Source organism: Chanodichthys erythropterus, chromosome 20 (genome assembly GCF_024489055.1).
Source record: "Chanodichthys erythropterus isolate Z2021 chromosome 20, ASM2448905v1, whole genome shotgun sequence".
NCBI classification, from domain to species: Eukaryota; Metazoa; Chordata; class Actinopteri; order Cypriniformes; family Xenocyprididae; genus Chanodichthys; species Chanodichthys erythropterus.
The window spans coordinates 11,236,952-11,244,982 of NC_090240.1; positions in this window are offsets into that span (position 1 = coordinate 11,236,952).

The window sequence follows — 8,031 nt, forward strand, 5'->3', positions numbered from 1 at the left end:
TTTTACTTTTTCATGTCTTATAATGATTTCAGATACAAAAAAGATCATAGTAGTGCCAGCTTGGTTTAACACTCTTAGCATGTCAGTGCTTTGCATGAATCATTACTAATGCTCATATTTAATTATTGAACTTACAGATATTGTTTGTGCTATAAATGTGAATAATACTGTGGCTTGTTGAGGAGAGCTGAGATATACACTGTAAAAAAAATAAAAAATTATCTTGATTTTAACGCTAAAAGACTGTAAAATGCTATGGTGAAAAATCGTTAATTGGTTAATAGAAAGTTTCCGTACTATATAACTGTAATAGACTTTAATAACTATAATAGATCTAACCATTTAATGTAATTTTACATTAAAATACCATTAAATTAACAGTTTTTGGAAATGAAAAAGAACGCCATTGTATAATTTACAGTAAAAAAGAAAAGAAAAGTAAATTGACATTCCGAGAATTCCCTGTTACACTTTACAATTAATGTATTTTCATAGTAATAACAGTGTTTTCTTAGTTGTTTTTTTTTTTCTAATCATTTTTGTACATTAGGGTTTTATGTTACATCTAATGTTGTAAATTTCTGTTTTTAATGTTTTTTTTTTTTTTTTTTTTTTTTTTTTTTTTACATTGTAGTGATGTCTACAATCTTGGCTCAATGGAAAAACATGCCTCAAAACACTGCAGCACTGCAGTGTCCAACTAAAATGACCACTAATGCCAGCAGTGGTGTAATGTAACAAAGTAATAATATTTTGTTACAGTACTTAAGTATTTTTTGGGAAAATCTGTACTTTACTTGAGTTTTTATATTTCTGTTAACTATTACTTTTACTCAACTACATTTCCTAAATAAAATGTATACTTTTACTCCGATACATTTTCCCAAAGCATTTTCGTTATACTTACTACAAAATAAAGTAGGAAAAACACAGACTGCAAGCAAGCATGTGCAAACAACCACAGTTGATTTCATTTTCCAGGTTGTGTCCATTGCTGGAGCAGCTGAGAAGAGTGCGCTGTCATTATACAGTACGAGAGCAACCTCTAGAGGCAAAATAAAAACTATCACTGATGCCTCGTAGAGTTTGTTTTGACACGTGGCGTGAGGCTGTGCACTGCACAGAGGGGACACTTCAAAAACGGATTTAAAACGGACAACAAAACGGTATGTTATGTACACTACAGTAAATGTTTTCATAAAATTATAAAGTAATTAGTTTGAGGCTGAGAGGATGCTAACATTAGTAGTACCTCAAGCAGTTAAAACAATGTGACAAAAACACCAACTGTTTAATGTCACGATTGTTACCATTCATTTTCAGTAGTTTATATCCATTTGTTTGCTTTAATGCATTCGTTATCCAGCGAAGTTGCATATTTAACTGTATTCTCATCATGCAGCGACAGAAACAAATTTTAACATTTTAAAATTGTCTCTTACATTAGTTATAATGCACTATGAATTAACATGAATGATCAATGTATAATTAATATATTAGTATTTTTTATAAATATATTTAAAAATTACAATAAACATTTCTTAATTCAAAGAAACAAAATGTTAGAAAGAGTTAAAACCGAACATAATCTTGCTGCTCAAACTGTGTATAGAACAATTTTTAATAAAATTTGTTTGCTCCTTTTGTATTTTACATTTACTTGTACTTTTACGTTCAATACTTAAGTACATTTAATATAAAAAAAAAAATACTTTCCGTACTTAAGTACAAAAAATATCACTTTAAAACTTTTACTCAAGTAACATTCTAAACAGTGACTTTAACGTCTACCAAAGTCATTTTCTGGTAAGATATCTATACTTTTACTCAAGTATGGTTTTCGAGTACTTGATACACCACTGAATGTCAGTAAACTTTTATTGCTTTTGAAAAAAAAAAAAAGAAAAAAAAAATGTGATTACAGTGGTATTATTAGTTAATAAAGACTTATTTTCATGCAGTTTCTGAGTTATAACCTGAAAGCTCCATGTTATTTTTGCTTTTCTGATATTGTAAACTTGCTCAGTAGCTCACCTGGTACACCATTGCACTTATGTGATGCACAGGCAGTGTTGGGGAGTAACTAGTTACAAGTAATGTAATTACGCAATTTAATTACAAAATAAATGCAACTGTAATCAGTTACAGTTACTGAGAAGAAATGTGTAATTAATTTACAGTTACTTAAGAAAATGTTAACGATTACAAAGGGGGTTACACCTGAATATTTTATGTAAAAAACTAGGATATGTTGAATAACATTATTTTGTTGCTTTGCCTGTTTTTGCCATTTAAATGGCCTACTGCCATTTAAAGGACATTTAGTAAAGCGATACTCTTCTTCTGATTTGCTCTCTTGTTCGAATTTGCAGCGCACTATGTCTGCCAATTACATCAATCCACATTGCCACTGAAAGCTTTATGCTACAACCTGTTTGAGAGCAGCTACCATGGCAAGTGATAAAAATGCGTTCCAGTGCTGGAAATTTTTAAATAATTTCATCTAGAAACCAGAAAAGGGTGCAAATATAACAGTTGAGTGCAAAATATGTTTGTCAACTTTGCTATTGACATTGAAGGTTTCGATCTAATCTGAGGAAGCATCTGCAGGTATGTAAGCCTACAGTTAACTGCAAACAGTCATTAAATAAAGTAGGAAAGGCATTGCCAACTCCCGCCTGCCACACCATGCTACTAATGTGTATTCAAGACATATTTTAGCTCTGTATTGCTTGGTGCATGTCCAGTAGTTTATTTAACAATGTTAATCTCCATTCATAACAAATTAGCTAGTCTGCTAGTGTTTCCTGACATAGCTATGCAATGATTTGATTTCAAAAACAGTGTCATAGTTATTAAACTAATTCTTATTATGATTATGATTTTAAATCTGTATTTAACCTCAACGATCTCAAAGTAAAAAGAGGTGCTAAAGTCTGATTTTGTGGTGGTTATGCTTTAAAATTTAATTATTATAATCTTAATTAGAGTGATGAAGAATTTTTAAATTAGAAAAGTAATCAAATGTAATCAGTTACTTTAATAAAGTAATTGAAATAGTTACACTTTTAAATAAAAAAAAAAGTAAAATATTACATTTTAAATAGGGTAAATATGGTCAATTTGTAATCTGTAACCTGTTACATTTACTGTGCACAGGTACATGTCCCATGAAACATATTGAAGACTTCTACAGCAAGCTAAAATCTCATGGTTGCTTCAGCAAATGTTTTATCTCAGGTTTGGGTATGTTTAGTGTATTTTCAAAAGCAAAAGAGCTTTAACCTTTTAGCAGCACTCACCAGACATTTAATTTCCATTCAACTGATGTGATACGTAGAACAACTAACATAATAATCTGTTTTGGGTAAAACTAACACACTTTTAATGCCACTCACTGGACATTGAGTATTGAAAATGTCGCAAAATGTGCAAGAAGCAACTGAATATCATTTTTCCAATGAGCCTGGGTTGACATCCTGACATTGTGATGTCAAGTTTTGGACAGAAAAAAACACATTTTCTTCACAAAATGTAAAATGTCTATTTTACTGTACATTGACATGTAAAGGTATATTTAACATTAGCAAAAAATGTCCGTTGCCAGTACCCATTGAACTCTCTTTCACATCAGCATGCAGATGGGTTACCTCTTAATATGTGCTCCCATTAACATGATACTCACTCGCGGCTGTGTACTGTTTATCTTTTTATATTTGTGCCTGGAAAGTATAAGGTCTCTCTCCTTCATATTTTGCTGATCCAGGTATATATGTACGTTTTGATCATAGCATGGGGAGTTCGTTCACCGCCAAAATTCCTCAACGTCAGGAGAAACAGGAAGCCCAAAACAGGAATCCCGCCACATGCCCTGGTGATGTGCACGCAGCACGGCAGGTTAATCCTTTCAAATGTTTGAACAGAAATGGCCACCGGGCATCCCCGACTTCAAGACCCAATCTGCACGACTCTTCCGCTGCTAAACTCCTGCCGTCCAACTTGCAGTTCTTCCTGTGTGGCTGCCTGTATGTGGGAAGCGGCCTTGACTTTGATTTTAGAACGCCTGAAACCAACCTGGCACTGAATCAGCTCCTACCACTCACCAGGCTTTCCAGGTTTACACTGGTTAACTTCCTGTGCTCCACATCAGCCTTAAAATGCAAGAGAAAGAGGAAGGAAGTAAGAGAGAGATGCCGTGCCTCTGTATTGTGAAACCACAACACCTTTTCTCAGGCCAATGTTCATGAAATGACTGTGAAAGTGACCTCCAATCATGAAGGAACTGTAATATATCTTTTGATTTGCAGTCTCCAGGGGGAAGGAGAGATTAGATGGAGTTTTTTTATTCCTTTCTGATATTTCACCTGAGAGAAAGACCCAATGATCTGCCATGCTGCTCCTCTAGAGATTTTCTCAACAGTGTCACATTATTGGTCTCAGATTTGCCAAGATGCCAAGATTTCAAAATCAATAATTTCTCATCAAAAATTATAGCTATCTTTGATCATTTTATTTCTATAGGAAATAATACAAAATCTCATTAAAAGATGCTATTTAAACAAACTCCGCCCACCATTGTCTGACTGAGCCAGACAAAATTACAAAAGAAATCCCTCTGATAACAGGAATACTGACATGGAGAGTATATGGCGAGTGGCGCTACCCGAGTTCGAATCCGCCTTTTCCGAATTTATTCTTCTCCCTTTTTCCACTGTGTATCAGCTCAGAGAAGCTTTAAATAAAAAAATTAAGAAAATATTAGAAAATATATTTGTAAATAAAGTGCTTACAGGAATTGAATTGTGGGAATTAAGGTGTAGGGGAAGCAATGATAAGTACAGGGTGTCCCATTAAAGCAGTATCCATTTAAAATCAAATATACTGAACATGCTGTATACTGCGTACTGTTACTGAGGTGTATTGTATGGCAATATATAAACTCGCAATTCTGACTTCTTTTCTCAGAATTGTGAGATATAAACTCGCAATGGCAAGTTAAAAAGTCCAATTCTGAGGAAGAAAATACTGACATTTTTCTCAGAATTGTGATATCTCACAACTTCTGACTTTATAACTCGCAATACTGATTTTATAACTCTCAATTGTGAGTTTATATCACACAAATCTGATCACAGACAGAAATGTGAGATAAGAAGTCGACATTACCTTTTTCATTTTTTTATTTAGTGGCAGAAACAAGCATCCACAGGTGGCTATCACACAACAACATCATTCTAGTCCTGTTTCCCTCATTTAATCTCTGTACTGTTGCTGACATTAAAAAAATCAGAAAAGGTTTGTCATGCATAGCTGAAACCAGCAAACATGTGACCTGATAATTTTACTGAGTAAATGCTCTTTTTCTGTGGGAATAGGACATATCAGCAGTCCATGAACAAAGCCATAGGGATTCTAGTCCACTCCAGGCCTGAGGGCCTTGGAATTTGGCTTACAAATGATCTGCTTGATTGTAATTGCAGCCTTTGTCTTTTTTGCTACAATATACTTGTGGCAGTGGTGGCTACAAATGCCATGGTGGTTTCTGTGGCAAAGGAGTCTGGGTATGTATGCGTAAAGAGATGTTTTATTGCCAGCAAGGAGAAAAGCTGAGATAAATAGAGAGAAATGGTCATCAGAATGGATGATGGTGAAATCAACAGTAAACCTTAGTAACCTCACCGAGGTATTAGATCACCACACTGTGGCTTTGGAAAACATGTTGTATGCAATGACGTTTACTGATGACACTCCATCTTCCTCAGTTCATCTTTTCCAGTCTGTATTTTGCTGTGGTAAAGTCACTGTTGATTCACCAGTGGTGTTTTTTAAAGAGCAATTTGTTTATGGTCACTCTGTGATCGTTTGGTCCAGACATTTTTGCATTACATTTTTGAACTGATTGTTGCCATTTTTCCTAAGTGCAGAAGCAGATTTTCATTCTTAAAGTCATCATGACATCAATTTGGAGAAGTGTTTATCATGAATGATTTACCTGCGCACATCATTTAAAAAAACAAAAACAAAACAAAAATATGTGCCCTCGTTTGTTCACCCAAAAATAAAAAAAAATAAAGTCATCATTTACCCTTATGTCGTTCCAAACCACATAAGACTTTCTTTCATCTTTGAAACACAAATGAAGGTATTTCAATGAAATCTGAGAGCTTTCTGTCCCTCCATTGACAGCTATGCAACTACCACTTTGATGCTTCAGTGGAGGGACAGAAACATGTAAACAAAAAAAACAAAAAACAAACAAAAAAAAAATATATATATATATATATATATATATATATATATATATATATATATATATATATATATATATATATATATATATATATATCTATCCTTGATAATAGCCTATAGTTGGTTAATTTTTGTTACACCATTGGGAAATTGTGTTTTGTTTTAAGCATAAAACTCATAAAATTTTGTTTGATTTATGCATGAAACAAGAAAAAATAAAATTAATTCAAGATACATTTTCTGAAAACTCTCTTATCTTGATTTTGTCATTTCAACTAAATATATATATATATATATATATATATATATATATATATATATATATATATATATATATATATATATATATATATATTATATTATATTATATTTTGTACTTGAAACATAAGATAAAAATACCGATTAGGCTGTTTAGGTGCTTTAGGCTATTTAGGATTTTTTTTTTTTTTTTTTAAACTTGATAGTCTCTCTGTTGTTGTATGAATAAAGCAACATGGACATGCTGTCAAATATCTCCTTTTCTGATCTATAGAAAATCTCATTTTTGAAATGCCATTAAATGCGAAAAATTGCATTGCATGAGTGAATTATTATTTTGGAATGATGGATAAACACCTTTTCCCCAAACTGCTTATCCTCCTTTAAGTTAACTTCTTTTAAACATTTTAAACTTCTTTTAAACTTACCACATGAAATTAAATCAAGTTATGTGACTTTCAAATGGGGTTTTTAAAAAGCAATCAATATAGTTTTTTTTTTTGTTTGTTTTTTTTGTCTCAGAAAGTATGAAGGTAATATACAACTTAAGAATTAATCAACCTTTTAACACATATTAATATATTGAAAGTTTAACTCTCTTATATTTGTACATTAGTGTGATTTTGGCATCTCCCGATCATGTAATACATGCTACATGTACAGTATATGCTGGATGAGGAATGGAAGATGGAAGAGAAAAAAAGGATGGAAGCTAATTTTTTTCACCTCCCTCTCGTAAAATTTGTAAAAGGGGAGTGTATGAAAGCATCTCGGGATGGCGAGGCCCAGGGCTATTATTCCCACATTAATTTTTCTATTTGAATTCAAGCCTCGCTGGGAAAGACTTCAGGAGGGGCTGATGGGACACAGGGAATTACAGGCTTTCTGTGATAGGGGGCTGCAGAGGCCTTAATGCCCAACAGGGGAGGCAATTTCACTTCCCAAAACACCATCTAACTATGTCTTTCACGTCTGCCTCCTACTAAAACCTGTTTTAAGAAGAAACTCTCTCCCCCTCCCTCATCCCCAAGCCTGCCAGCTCCTCCAGTCTGCCTCCCAGCCATCCTCAACCTCCGCACCGCCTCTGGACGTCTTCCGGTTAATTAGGAACCAGAACATCTATTTTATAAAAATATTTGTGCTTTTCACTCTTTCAAACGCTGCATGCTGCTGCTCTGATTAGTAATGGGAATCATAAGGAATTTCCAGTTGGCAGGCCCATTCCATCAATGATTCTTATTGTACTTGAAGAATAATTGGTCTTAAGTGCTGAACAAATATGCTGAAAAAAACATTAATTAATTAATTAATTAATTAATTCATTAATTCATTCATTCATTCATTCATTCATGACAAACTTGTGTTTGCATTAAACTTTTTTTTTTAAAACTTTTCTTTGCACTGTTTGTCACTGCTGTGAAATTAAACCACTATTAAAATATCTCAATACAGCCAGCCTAACTTAAGCAATAGCCCTCCATTACGCTTAACAACAAGCAAGCTAGCCTGGCATTGATGTAAAAT